At 44.6% G+C, this 15,254-nt stretch overlaps 1 long non-coding RNA gene across 1 annotated transcript in view; it reads right to left on the reverse strand.

Annotated features, from left to right (window-relative positions):
- Window positions 1–1,055: 1,055 nt before the first annotated feature.
- LOC310671712 overlaps window positions 1,056–15,254 on the reverse strand; it is a 129,352-nt gene continuing 115,153 nt past the window's right edge. Inside the window, exon 3 of the long non-coding RNA XR_014508083.1 lies at window positions 1,056–1,079. This is a non-coding gene — a long non-coding RNA (uncharacterized lncRNA). The remainder of the gene's footprint in view (window positions 1,080–15,254) is intronic.

The following is a 15,254-nucleotide window of genomic DNA, read 5'->3' on the forward strand; positions in this document are numbered from 1 at the left end:
TATATATGGTTCTTAAAAGCTTACAAGTGGGTGGTTTAAAGACAGTTTCTCTCAGCCCACTTGTAACTAATGAGGTAGATGAATGCCAAAACTTATATATTCCATAATGGAACATCTAAAGGTTACTCCTTGTGCAATCCACTATAGATGTAAACTTGTGGCTTCCATTGCATAATCTTGGGCACATGCCTAACATCGCTCTCTCTGATCAAAAGGGATTACTCGTTTGTTAGATGTCTTAATTGTGATGAAAGCCCTTTGGTGCTGGCTGCTGGCGAAATGTCATAACCTGGCACAAAATGGTCTGCTAAGCCTGTCTTTGAGAGAGAATGTTGGGGGCAGGGAGGCAAATTGTTGGAGCAGTGGCGCACTAGAGGGAGCTCGAGATTATGTGCTCCACCCCAGAAGCCGTCCATAAAGAATGTCACATTTTTCAAAAAAGAACAAAAATCCATCGGCAACTCTGTCATTCTTTGCCCAGTTTTAAACAACGTTCCATTTCCCTACTGTATCTCAAATTCTGCAACCTTCCCACTGCCTGTATGATGCTTTTAAAGATGGTCTTACTCAGTGCTATTTTTCTAAAATAAAGAGGTGCTGGAACTCACCATGAACACCTCCCTTGTTCTCTTATAATGGCAATAGCACCCACCTGAGATGTGCCGGAACTGAGTTCTGGTGAGTTCCGGCTGAAAAAAGCCCTGGACTACAGGAAAGATGGTGTTGACTAGCTGGAAAACCATAGGTACTGCATTACTTACCGTGATTTATTGAACTAGATAAAAGGTAAAGGTAAAGGACCCCTGGACGGTTAAGTCCAGTTAAAGTCGACTATGGGCTGCAGTACTCATCTCACTTTCAGGCCAAGGGAACCGGCGTTTGTCCACAGACAGCTTTCCGGGTCATGTGGCCAGCATGACTAAACCGCTTCTGGCACAATGGGACACCGTGACGGAAACCAGAGCACATGGAAACACCGTTTACCTTCCCACCACAGTGGTACATATTTATCTACTTGCATTGGTGTGCTTTCAAACTGCTAGGTTGGCAGAAGCTGGGACAGAGCAACAGGAACTCATCTCATTGTGTGGATTCAAAATGCCAACCTTTCAATCAGCAAGCACAAGAGGCTCAGTGGTTTAGACCACAGCGCCACCCTCTTCCTAATGAACTAACACTACCCATAGCTAATGTACATAACCAAAAGCTTGGTTTTGTCTCAAGCCAGTTACATCATCATCATCATCATCAACAACAACAACAACAAAAACAACAACAACAATAATAATTTATGACTGGGTTGCCCCAGCTACTCTGGGCGGCTTCCAACAAAATATGACAACACAATAAGACATCAAACCTTGAAAACTTTGCTATGCAGGGCTGCCTTCAGATGTCTTCTAAAAGTTGCAAAGTTATTTATCCCTTGAAGTCTGATGGGAAGTCGTTCCATAGGGTGGGCACCACTACCGAAAAGGCCCTCTGCCAGTTTCCCTGTAACCTCAATTACAGGGAACCTCAATTCTTGCAGTGGGGGAACAGCCAGAAGGTCCTCAGAGCTCGACCTCAGTGTCCGGGCTGAACGATGGGGGTGCTCCTTCAGGTATATGGGGTTGTGGCCATTAAGGGCTTAAAGGTCAGCACCAACACTCTGAATTGTGCTCAGAATGACATTCCGTCCCTTTAACCCCTCCTATCATGAAAGTGGGAATTAGTGTTTGAGGAATGGGGTGGAGATCCAAATGGTAGTTTAACAGTGAATGGGAAAACTGTCTGGCTCTGTGGGAGGAATAATTGTAGCAGTAGCAATAATAAAACCTGAAAAGCCTTTAATGATGCTTCCTCCACATTTATCTCCTTATTACATCTAAATAATTAGGTGATCCCCACTGGAACTATTTAAGAACCCAGCCTGGAGCTATTCAAGACGGGTCAAGGTGGAATAGGGAGCTAATGATGCTGAAATGTTAAGGGAAGGCCTCTCTCTCTCTTTCTCTCTCTCTGTATCCCCCCCCCCCCTCTTTTTGTTGTGATGAAAAATAATGGAATAGAATGAAAACACAGCATGAATAAGTAGAGGGTGACTGGCTTGATTTCCCCCTGGTAAAATTCCATCCACCCCTACAATTTAGATTTCACAATTCAAGTTGGACTCTGAAATGTTCTGTTGGGGCTATCCTGGCTGTGTAGATATTTTGGGAAATGTTTTCAAATGGTATTTTGACTAGCATAGGTGCCAGGATTGATTTTCTAGCTAGCGGGGGGCATTGGAGAGATGGATTTGCTCCAATCTGTGTTGCTGAAGTTCCAAAACGATTCCTTTGGTTTCTGGAAGAGCTATACTGCTGCTGCTGCTACCATGACTATTAAACCATGGAAGTTGCTCCCAGAAAAAGCAGTGATGGCCACGGACTTGCACGGCTTTAAAAGAGGATTAGACACTTTCATGGAGAAGAAGGTAATGCGTCTGAAAATCAGGAGGCAGGGGCATAGTGTAGGGAGGGCCAAGGGGGGCACAGCTCACCCTGTCCTTGAAAGATTCCATCAATTGTGTCTCCTAAAAATTGTACACATCACGTGGGAAGACAGGCTTGAAGAGAGGGGTGGTGGTCAGGAATACTTTCCAAGGACACTGAGTCTGTCAGCTGTCTCTCCTCTGGTGCTTCTTCTTCTTCCTGCTGTTCCAATATTTCCCAGCTTCTGCCCTCTGCAGCCTCTGAACTATGCCCTTCTGCAAACCACTGTTCTAAATCTATACTGTCCTCCTGTTCTCAGGAAGGTTCAGGAGAAGGGGGGGGGGGTGGCCCTCACCATTCCTCCTCAGTCCAGTCCCTGACAGGATCGCTACATCGCCCAGGACTGGTTTGAGGGCCAGAGAGCAATGGCACCTTCACCTGGTGGTATATTGCAAGTGAAAACACTGCTCCTGATTCCCTCTACTGCCAGCGTCTGGCACGCAGAGTGGGGTGGGAAGCTGTATTGGCCCCAGCCCCATGAGGTGCCGGGTGAAACCACTGCCGCTTCCACTGAGGGTACTGAGGCAGTTTCACCCCAGTGCCTTGTGGGGACGGGGCTGATGCAACTCGTTCCTCCCTCAGTGTGCCGGGTGGAGGGACACCCCCTTTGGGCTCTGGGGTGGGGCTCCTTGCAAGCCACTAGGATTCTCCAAGGTGCTCCCCATTTGCGCTCATTTCACTGACGCACAAGGAGGTCTGGAGCATAACCCCCAGGTAAACGGGGTGCGGTCAGTACTGCAAATAGAGTAAGTAATAAAACGGAATTAAACATCAATCGATAAAATCAACTTAATTAAAAATTTAACAGCTTACCTTTCAAAAGGGGTAATTACTGAGTGCGGCCCAGCCAGTTATTTACCTAGATTTATATCTCCATCACATCAGTTTCTAATTTTAGTTTGTAGATAGCTGCTGGTAAAAATGCAACATACAAAAATAAAATGGCAATAATTAAGATGATTAGGGCTTCTCCAGTGGTATTGCTTACATTTGCCTTGTAGGATTTTGCTTGTGCCTTGGCTACTGTCTTTTTAAAGGGGGATTTTAACATCTTTTTCAGAAATCAAGAAATTGACCAGTGGGTGCCATTTGTTAAACAAACCAACAAGAGAGTCTCTCTAATGCCTTGTATCAATGAACAATTGGACAGACACTCTGCCAATCTACACAAACTGCTGGATGGCATTAATTAGAACCAAGCAAACCTGAGTTCCTTCCTTAAACAAAACATTGATTTTAAGTAAGCAACCCTTCTTGGCTTGGTTTATTTTTAAGCAAATTGTACCAGTGGGATGCCTTTACTGACTTAAGAAATGCAAACTATTTCTGCATAATTTGTGCATCATTTGAACTCCTTCTTGGCCAAGAAAAGAGCTCTGAAATTTCTGGATTATACATGGGTCATATTTTGATACCAGGATTTCTTCCTCAACCAACGAAAAGTCAATTGTTCCTGATTGCCAGATGGTGTTCTGGCATTCCCTTATGTTTGAGCCAATAATTAAATATCTGCTGAGAGATCTTCATGGACTAGACAAAAGATCCTGTTAGCACATGCAAATACTGGATGGGGCATATGGGAGCGTAGTCCCTTAAGTTGTATAAGCACAGAATATTTTCTGGATGCTGTCAGTAGATCTAGTAAAGCAATGTGGATTAAGTCTGCCCCAATTTTCACGGCATAATTCTGCATTAGTGGAACTTAAACATTTCATCTCACAGATCCAGCTAGGCAGAATCTGGTGACAATTGATATATCAACAGAATTGCCTACCAGCTTTTTGCACTGGGCAAACCAGCCAATGTTTCTTTGTGTTTGTGTTTTGCTTTGCAGTGTTTTGCAGCGTTTGTGTTTTGCTTTCGCCTTCTCTTGTGGGCTTCCTTGCCGTCCTTGCCCATGGCCTCTTGAAGTCAGAAGACTAGCTTTGCACAGTGGAATTTCCTTTCCAACCAGGCAGGTAGACCCATCTCCTTGCCCTTGGATCACGGACTTGGATCCTTGAAAACAAAAGGGTATGAGTAATTACTTCTCGATCCACCCGGCCCTGTGTGAAACTTTGAAGGAGAACTATGACTTCATCGCTTGGCGCCCGTGGGTTGCAGACACCACCCATGGGAAGCCTGGGTGATCTCACCACTGTCCTTACAGAGCGGCATACAAGGAGCTACATTGGGCAAATGGAAAGCTGTCTGATCTTTGTATAAAGAGGTTGTAGGTTTGCAAGCAAAGCAGTTACTTCGGATATATTACTGTCTTCTGGGCCAAGTTCATAACTCCTTGCACAGCCCTCTGACTAATGACTCAGGATTTGAGGAATTTTGCCATAAAACGCTGGCAGCAAACAGAGCGTCCAAGAAGTGCTAAGACACTCTGTGTGTGCATGTAGAAGAAATGCCCTTGTAACAGATTTTAAAATCTGTTTATGCTTGGAGGTGACTTTCGAAAGGACTAGATAAGCACGACTCTTTCTCTGATTGTTGTGACATGTGCAGTACACAACAATGTGCAATGCAAAAGGAGGGATAATCACTTTTCCCTGAGATAATTCTTGGGCCGTGCCTGAGGAATGGAGTGTCACATTTGTGTGTTCTTGTGTAACTATTGCTTATTGCGATGTACTTGCTCAGATGTACCACATGGATTGGGCTACTGGGAAGTGGGGCACCAGAAATGATGTGCAGAATAGACTGTTGTTTGCCATTCCCTTTATCTCCCGACACTTTGGGAGACTGCATTTCTCAACGTTTTGAGGACTGAACCATTTGATTTCAAAAATGAAATCAAGAGAACCAAACCAGTGCCAGAGTTTTGTCCTTTGCAGCACACATTAAGAGATGGAGGCCACAGCTCACCCTGTCTGAGATTATCTCTAGATACTGCAAGCTAAGTGATAGCATTGTGAGAGCTGGCCTTTTGTTGTGCTATTTTGAAACCGTGTGGCTAAGACCGCAAATATCTTTGTTAGACTTTAAGGTGCCAGAAGACTCTTTCTTGCAACATTTCATTTTGTCGTCCTTTTTTTTCTTTTCTGTCAGATGAAAGTAGTAAAAGCAGTTTCTCTGTGCTTGCAACTATCAGAATGACCACTGACGCTGGTTTGAATCGTGTCTGTGTTTCTGACTAAATGACCGCTCTCTTCTCTGTTGCTGCTGCTGCTGTTGCGGCGTCTGATATTGCCCTAAAACCATTTTTTTTCATCAAGGTAAAGAGCAGATGCTATCTCGGGCTGAGTTAAATCGCCTTTTTGTTTATGCGATCTTCTAAATTCAGTGTTAATAGGCTTCGAAGAGGAACATATTCTGCCAACACAAACAGTTTCTCGGAAACGCAAAAGAAATGAGTTCTTGCTTGCAGGAGTCTGCAGCAAGAATGATGAAAGCTATAAAAACAGGCGTATGAAAAGTTCTCACTGAAGATCAGAAATGACTGTCAGGGGGGCACTTCAAACAGGCCACACAAAGGTATAATTTTATGCTTCTCAGAGGAGGGGCATATTTAAACACAGCACCTAACTCGCTTTTGACATATTGCCCAAACCTTGGAGGTCTGTAAACTTCCTGGAGGAGAATAAGAACTGAGCGATCAAAATCAAACCATGGTTCATTCTGAGTTTTGGAAGGCAAGAATCTGAAAAGGAGAAAGAGAAGTTCTACTCAGATTAATTTGCTTGCAATAAAATAAAACAGATTTCCCCGTCCCCCATTCTCAGGTATGAATGCAGATGGGTTTTGTGATATTTAGTGGGAAGATGTAATAGCATTTGAATTTAGCAAGTTGTTGCTTGGGCTTCAGGCAGGTATCACACTGCCTGTTCTCCTAACTTCATGTTCTGCTATCACACCTAAGTTCTACTTATGGGCTTCCTATAGGTATCTGGTGAGCCAATGTGGCTAGATAGGACTTTGGTCTTGATCTAGCAGGGCTCTTGGTAGGTTTGCAAACATGGTTAGGAACACTCAACTGCATCCTCCCCACCCTATACTATCATCTGGACACCATTCTGCTTACTTTTCAGTCTGGAAGTTAAATTATGGTTTATCAGTTAATACAGTGGAACCTCGGTTATCAAACATAATCCATTCCAGAAGGCTGTTTGACTTCCGAAACGCTTGACAACCAAGGCGCAATGGGCGGTCAGCAAATTCTATTGAGAAAAATGGAAAAATGCACCTTGGAAGCCATTCAACTTCTGATGTGCATTTGAAAACGGAAACATTCACTTCCGGGTTTTCAGCATTTGGGTTCCGAATCGTTTGGCCTTCCAAGATGCTTGAAAACCGAGGTTCCACTGTACCAGGTAGTGTCATGTTTGCATGTATGGAGATGTTAACTTTACAACTACAGCTTGCGATTTGAATTAGAAAGGGGATTTACAAACTATGGTTGAGGCTACCTATGGTTCGTGCTAACAATGATACAGAGGCAGATGAATATGATGGACTTTATGGAGCTGGCTGATCTCACTGGGAGAATCCGCGACCAGAAAGAAGAGGAGTATCAAGAAGACTGGAAGAAATTTAAAGATTATTTGAACAAATACAGTAACATTAAAGATTAGTAATTACTTGAAAGAACTAAATAGGCCTAGGATTAAATTAGGATTAAATAAATAATTGAGAAATAGAATGACATGAAAAGTTAAGAAATATTGTTTTTTGAATAATGATATTGGAAAACTGCTACATTCAGTTACATGAAAATTCAGATGGAAGAGTTTAGAGGAAGTCAAGTAATATGTTTATGAAGTTGGAAGCTTAACTAACTAATTAAGTCTCATTGTACTTGTGTATGTGGTTGTATTCTTGGTTATTATCTGGTAGGTTTGTATTATTATTATTTCCCCCTTTTTCTTTTATTATTATTGTTCTTATTTTTGTTTTAGTGAAGTAATGTGTTTGTATGAAACTCAGTAAATATTGGGGGGGGGGGGAACAACAAAACAAAACACTGATACAGAAACCTGAAGGCTGGAGGGCCAGGGTTGTGAGAGGAGGGGAAACCATTGTGGAAGGGAAGAGGGACGATGATTAGCACAAGGTTCTATGGACTACTCCCAATCTCCTAGCCGTAGTTCAGACAGCATTGCATCAGGGTTAAAGCCAGCCGTGATCCAGACCTGCAACATTCCTCAGATGAAAGTAGGGACATTTCTCAATCCTCCCTCCAATGAACAATCCTTAACTCCCCATTTTTTGTGACCCTCCCACTGCATAGCATTTCCTATCAGAAAAAGGCACTACAAGACCAATGGGACATAGCAAACACCCCCTCCACCGTCCTGAGAAAACCCATTCTATTCTATTCTATTCTATTCTATTCTATTCTATTCTATTCTATTCTTTGGTAGATTTGCAAGAAGGAAAACACAAGCCAATAAATACATTTTAGAAGAGAAAGATTAGACACAGACGCACAAAGCATTTTTTATTTAAAAATCAAGAACCATAGTGCTCCGCTCTGCTCCCCCTTCTTACTATCCAGGGTGGTGTGGCCATCTGCCTGCCCCTCCGAGCCAGCCAGGGCAGCCCGGGGGTGCAAGGGGTGCGGTGCACCCGGGCATCGAATTCTGGGGGGCGCCCACTGCTGAAGCCGCCTAGCCCTTAACCGTAATCCCTGAGTGAGGGTGGTCGATGGGTCATTTCCGTTCTCTTTTGCGGAAGAGCTGAAGAATCAACGTATCCAGCGGTGCCCCCTAGTGGTGTCTTTCATTTTCGCATGATCGCAAAAACAGAAAGGCGGCGTTATCGCTGCCGCTTTTTATTTTTTCACGTTAGCGGTTTTCGCTGTTTCCCTCCTTAAAAGCTCAACAACTATGGGGGTGCTGGGCGGATCGTTGCACCCCGGCGCCACATATGCTAAATGCTATGTACTGAAGTTCTCACCCTGGGCCAGCAGGGGGATACTGTAGATAGTTATGCAAATAAGGGATTGAAAGTGACGTTCAGTGATTGGATAGTTTTAGAAAATTGTTACAGTTACGTTGTACTGGAGCTCTATATATGCAGGCTGACCGAACCCTTCAGTTCAGTTCTGTTCTGGCCTCTGAATAAACAAGAGCTGTTTGAAGAATCGCTGTGTCGTCTGATATGTTCACCCACAACTTAATACTAAAGACGGCCCTGGAGCCAGTGCATCATGCGAGGCGGGCCTTGGTGACAGCAGATTCTGTTCCTCCTTGCCCACCCTCTAGCAGTCGCTATGAGCTGCCCAAGGGAGGAGGCCAGCAGGAGCAGCCATGGAGAGGCAATGGGATGCTCCTTCGCAGCAGCCGCTGCCGCTGTCGTTGCTCATGACAAGCACCGGCTCATTCTCCTCCCTGAGCTCGCAGTGCTGGCGGGGGAAATAGGGACATTCCGGGATCAAATCAGAAGCTGGCATGGCTTTCATAATTCTGGGACTGTCCCTGGAAAATCAGGGTATCCCACAATCTGCTTTCATTCTTGAGGTTTGTCTTCGGTCGTTTCTACTAATTGAAACTGCCTGCCCAAGGAAGCTCAGCTGACAATGTCTCTGCTTCTCTTCTGCCACAAGGTATATTGACCGATAATGTTGTTGTTGTTGTTGTTTAGTCGTTCAGTCGTGTCCAACTCTTCGTGACCCCATGGACCAGAGCACGCCAGGCACTCCTGTCTTCCACTGCCTCCCGCAGTTTGGTCAGACTCATGCTAGTTGCTTCGAGAACACTGTCTAACCATCTCGTCCTCTGTCGTCCCCTTCTCCTTGCGCCCTCCATCTTTCCCAACATCAGGGTCTTTTCCAGTGAGTCTTCTCTTCTCATGAGGTGGCCAAAGTACTGGAGCCTCATCTTCACGATCTGTCCTTCCAGTGAGCACTCAGGGCTGATTTCCTTAAGAATGGATGCGTTGATCTTCTTGCAGTCCATGGGACTCTCAAGAGTCTCCTCCAGCACCATAATTCAAAAGCGTCAATTCTTCGGCGATCAGCCTTCTTTATGGTCCAGCTCTCACTTCCATACATCACTAACCGATAATGTTATTTATTGGAAAAAAAAATTCGTGCTGCTAAGGTGCTGTTATTTAGTAGCTTTGGTATTATGCTCCATTTTAATTTTAGCCTTTTATCCCCCCCCCCCCCAGTTGCTTTTAATTTGCACATAGCCACTTACCCGACACTCACAACTACTGAATCACTTAGGTGGGCAATGGAACAACAAACCCTTTCAGAGGCTCCTGGAAGAAAGCACAAGCCCCCCCCCCCCATTACCATTTTTTTCCTGGTCATTCACATTGAAATCATTGTGAGTTGGGTGCAGTACTAGTCCTACTGAAAGTAAATCTGTCGAAATCAAGAGATAGGACTAATTTCGATCTGCTTATTTATCTATTTTTATGTCATGAGGTGTATATGACACCTGATTGTAGAAAACAGCGACTTTCCATGAATCTCATCTGAGAAAAGCTGAGTTGGACTGAACTCTTTGTCAATGGGGCACCGCCAGCTGAAAACCATTATGTGGATTTTACTGATCAGTAACAGAGCAGTGTCAATGGGTAAAAATCAGAACAGAACCAAACTTCCACCCACATTTCTGGGCTTCTTTCCAGTTATTTCCAATCACCTCTGGAAGCCCTTTCATAGAAGTCCTTTGAGGCACGAATCAGAAAAAAACCTTTGATATTTTAAGGATTTTTTTCCTTGACCCTGACACTAAACTTAAACTGCCTACAGGAGCAGTACAAACCACTCCCAGGAACTTTACATGAAAGTACCACCCCAAATTCTACTCAGATGATATCGTGAACCATTTTGAAACCATTTCAAAGAACTTATGGATGCTTCCAAAGAGTCCAGCACCTCCATGAAGATAGATGACTCCTCTCCTATTCCCAGCATGTGATGTCTTGGGCCAGTATACCCTCACGGGCACCTCATCAAAAACCAGGTCCTTTATGATCAACTTTGAGTCCTTTATTGGTGGCATTGCTTTGTACACAGCCCTCCAGATCATATACCTATGGCAAATGCCCAGTTTTTCCAGAAGCACTCCCTGTTTAAACCAAAATATTCAGAATTTATTATCAGCCCTCAGCCTTTGAAAGTTTTGCAATACTACCACTAATTAAAAAATATTATTTATACCCTGCCCATCTGGCTGGGTTTCCCCAGCCACTCTGAGTGGCTCCCAACAGAATATAAAAAACACAATAAAACATCAAACATTAAAAACTTCCCTAAGATGCCTTCAGATGTCTTGTAAAAGTCAGATATTTATTTATATCTTTGACATCTTGGAAGGCGTTCCACAGGGTGGGCACCACTACTGAGAAGGCCCTCTGCCTGGTTCCCTGTAGCTTCACTTATCATAGTGAGGAAACTGCCAGAATACTTTCGGAGCTGCACCTCAGTGTCCTAGCTGAACAATGGGGGTGGAGACGCTCCTTCAGCTATACATGGCCAAGGCTGTTTAGGGCTTTGAATTGTGCTCGGAAATGTACTGGGAGCCAATGTAGGTCTTTCAGGACCAATGCTATATGGTCTTGGCGGCCACTCCCATATTTGCATATATACGCAGCCTGTGGAACAAACCCCTCACATGTGAGGAAACTGTCATACCTTCCAACATTTTTCCGGTGAAAATAGGGATGTCCTATTTAACAACAACAACAACAACTTTATTGTTTATACCCCACTCATCTGACTGGGTTTCCCCAGCCACTCTGGATGACTTCCAACATACATAAAAACATAAGAAAACATTAAACATTTTTTAAAAAATCTTCCCAATACAGGGCTGCCATCAGATGGCTTGGGGATTGGTTAACAAAATGCAGTGATATAAAGTATGGACTGTTGAATAATATGCAGTTGAAGAGGTTAACAATAGGACCCATGGAGGGGAAGTTGGGAAGTCCAGAGATTCGGAGGAATCTACAAATGTGGATGCATACGGTTGTATTGCTATAATTTTATACTTGTAAAATCAAATAAAAAATATTTTAGAAAAGAAAGCTTGAATTTTATATTGTCCCCCTCCCCAATTCCTCTGCTCCACCCCCACCCCCTGCTTTTGTAGGCTTTGCTATTTTCTGCTACCTGGAGAGCCTCCCAGAAAAACATGGCATGGAGCCAAGACTCTGAAAAACTGGTATTTTCCAAGTATTTCCAGAATCTGGATAACTCATGCTTCAGAGTTCTCTCAGTTTACATAGAGGGAAGAGAAAGGAAAAAAGAACTGAGCTGAGGTAATGCTTGACACTGGGTGGCTGGTAACCGTGCAGACTGGGAAGCTGAAGGAAATCTGTGTTATTTCTTAGAGAGGAGACTTAGTCTCCTCATGTCATTATATAGCAGAGTGTATTGCTCACCATGAGCATTCATACTTTATGCACCGCTTATTAACCGGCAGGCATCGCAGGTTTCTAGACCTCATGCTTGCAAAAGCAAGTCTGCCTCCAGCCACTCTGGATGGCGTCCAACATATATAAAAACATAGTGGTAAAGGAACCCCTGACCATTAGGTCCAATCGTGGACGACTCTGGGGTTGCGGCGCTCATCTTGCTTTATGAGCTTCTGGGTCATGTGGCCAGCATGACTAAGCCGCTTCTGGCGAACCAGAGCAGCTCACGGAAATGCCGTTCACCTTCCCGCAGGAGTGGTACCTATTTATCTACTTGCGCTGGCATGCTTTCCAACTGCTAGGTTGGCAGGAGCAGGGACCGAGCAACGGGAGCTCACCCCGTCATGGGGATTCGAACTGCTGACCTTCTGATCGGCAAGTCCTAGGCTCTGTGGTTTAACCCACAGCGCCATCGGCATCCACTCCGGATGGCGTCCAACATATATAAGAACATAATAAAACAGTAAACATTAAAAGAAAAATTCCCTATACAGGGCTGCCTTCAGATGTCTTCTAAAGGTTGTATAGTTACTTATCTCCTTGGCTCGGCGATTGCATACCCTCTCCATACCCTCTAATATTTCTCCGATGAAAATAGGGATGTCCTATTCCATACCTTCCAATAGGCTAAGGAAAAGAAGAGATTATTTATGTATGCGACGACGGCAGTGTGGATACTTCTGGCCCAGAGATGGAAAGAAGATAAAGTCCAGACCAGAGTGGCTAATAAAGATGATGGACTACGCTGAAATGGTGAAAATGACCGGTAAGATTAGAAACCAGGAACACAGAAATTTTAATGAGGAATAGGGGAAATTTATAAGTGACCTCAGAGAACACCGTAAACAACTAAAAACTTTGGCAGGATTGTAATAACACTTGTAATGTAACAGGTACAATGGTTAAAAAGGGAATTTTAAGAAAAGATGGAGAATATTGTAAGATGCAATTGAAAACAGATTGGCAATGGAACCCATTGAGGGGTGGAGGGAAATGCAAGGATTCAGGGGATCGTATGTGTATGATTATGGCTATTATTTGAATAGAAATGTAAATTGTAAAACTGGATTATGTCCTGCTGGATTATGTCCATTTGGATCCCTTCCAGTCAGGATTCAGGCCTCATCATAGGAATGAAACTGCCTTGGTCGCACTGGTTGATGATCTCCAGCGGGCTAGGGACAAAGGTGAGAGCTGTTTCCTAGTTCTGCTGGATCTCTCAGTGGCTTTTGACACCATCGACCATAACATCCTTCTGGACCGTCTAGAGGGGCTAGGAGCTGGGGGCACTGTTATACAGTGGTTCCGCTCCTTCCTCCTGGGCTCTGTTCAGAAAGTGGGGGGGGGGGGAATGAGTGTTCAGACCCCTGGGATCTCACTTGTGGGATGCCTCATGGCTCTGTCCTCTCCCCCATGCTTTTCAACATCTACATGCTGCCGCTGGGAGAGATAATCAGGGGGTTTGGGCTGGGTGTTCATCAGTATGCGGATGATAAATCAGAACCGGTGAAGGCGGTGAAGGTCCTGTGTCAGTGTCTGGAGGCGGTTGGAGGATGGATAGCGGTTAACAGATTGATGCTGAATCCTGACAAGACAGAAGTACTGTTTTTGGCGGACAGGAGGTAGGCAGGTGTGGAGGACTCCCTGGTCCCGAATGGGGTAACTGTGTCCCTGAAGGACCAGGTGCACAGCCTGGGAGTCATTTTGGAATCACAGCTGTGCATGGAGGCGCAGGTCAATTCTGTGTCCAGGGCAGCTGTCTACCAGCTCCATCTGGTATGCAGGCTGAGACCCTACCTGCCCGCGGACTGTCTTGCCAGAGTGGTGCATGCTCTAGTTATCTCTCGCTTGGACAACTGCAATGCGCTCTATGTGGGGCTACCTTTGAAGGTGACCCGGAAACTACAACTAATCCAGAATGCGGCAGCTAGACTAGTGTCTGGGAGCGGCCACTGAGACCATATAACACCGGTCCTGAAAGACCTACATTGGCTCCCAGTACGTTTCCGAGCGCAATTCAAGTGTTGGTGCTGACTTTTAAAGCCCTAAACGGCCTGTGTCCAGTATACCTGATGGAGCGTCTCCACCCCCATCATTCTGCCCGGACACTGAGGTCCAGCACCGAGGGCCTTCTAGCAGTTCCCTCGGAACCAGGCAGAGGGCCTTCTCAGCAGTGGCACCCGCCCTGTTTAATGCCCTCCCACCAGATGTCCAAGAGAAAAACAACTACCAGACTTTTAGAAGACATCTGAATGCAGTCCTGCTTAGGAAAGCTTTTAATGTTTAATAGACTATTGTATTTTAATATTATGTTGAAAGCCGCCTAGAGTGGCTGGGGAAACCCAGCCAGATGGGCGGGGTATAAATAATAACTTCTTCTTCTTCTTCTTCTTCTTCTTCTTCTTCTTCTTCTTCTTCTTCTTCTTCTTCTTCTTCTCCTCCTCCTCTTCCTCCTCCTCCTCCTCCTCCTCCTCCTCCTCCTCTTCCTCCTCCTTCTTCACAATCCCAGGGTTTACAGTCAGGTTGACGTGGAACTCCTGTGGGCAGCGGTGCAATCTGAAAGCGCAGCAGCGGCGACAACAAGATCACAAAGGAAGATGCCTAGCAGGACTTATGCAGTTCTTCAGAAAGATTCGTTTGCTGGAGGATTTCAGATCCAAATTGTTCAATTGGTGGATTTGGCAATGAGTTATTTAAAGGGTCAAAGCACAGCCGTCCCATAAGCATGTGAACCAGAGACGGTCCTTCTGCAGTCCTTTCAGAAAGCAAAGAGTGCGACAATCAACACCTGCGCAGGTGTAAAGATGGTAGAATCATAGAATCAAGAGTTGGAAGGGATCTCAAGGGTCATTTAGTCCAACCCCCTGCAATGCAGAAAATCTGCCCTCAGCCATCTCTGGGTAGACACTGGATGTTTAGTTATGCTGTGTGTGCTACAACAGAAGCCTGTATATTGGAGCTTTTAAAAGTTAAATGAGCGTACCTTTGGCTAGATTGTGCCCATAATAATTTGTATTACATGGTTGTCGCTTTCATCCGTTTTGCATGAGCCATCCAGTGTGTCTGGATTGGTGTACAGAAGTCATGGGAACAACATCATCAAACGCCTTGGCTCACCATTATCTAAGTGCCTCTGCCTTTTATCTGAAGCTCTGTTTTAAGTAGAAAATAACAGCCATTTAGAAAATATAAATCTTGTGAGCTAGTCTTGTGAAGTTCTCCAGTGCATACAAAGTTCTCTCTGTGCGTGTTTGTGTGGTTGGTTTTTTCCTCTTTCTTTTCAATTAACAACAAAGGAAACCCGCTGACACAGTGAATTTTGATCTGGAAAATGAAACTTGACATAACAGGTAGTTAGCTACATTTTTCTTAATCTCT

Source organism: Podarcis tiliguerta (genome assembly GCF_965153285.1).
Source record: "Podarcis tiliguerta genome assembly, chromosome: 2".
NCBI classification, from domain to species: Eukaryota; Metazoa; Chordata; class Lepidosauria; order Squamata; family Lacertidae; genus Podarcis; species Podarcis tiliguerta.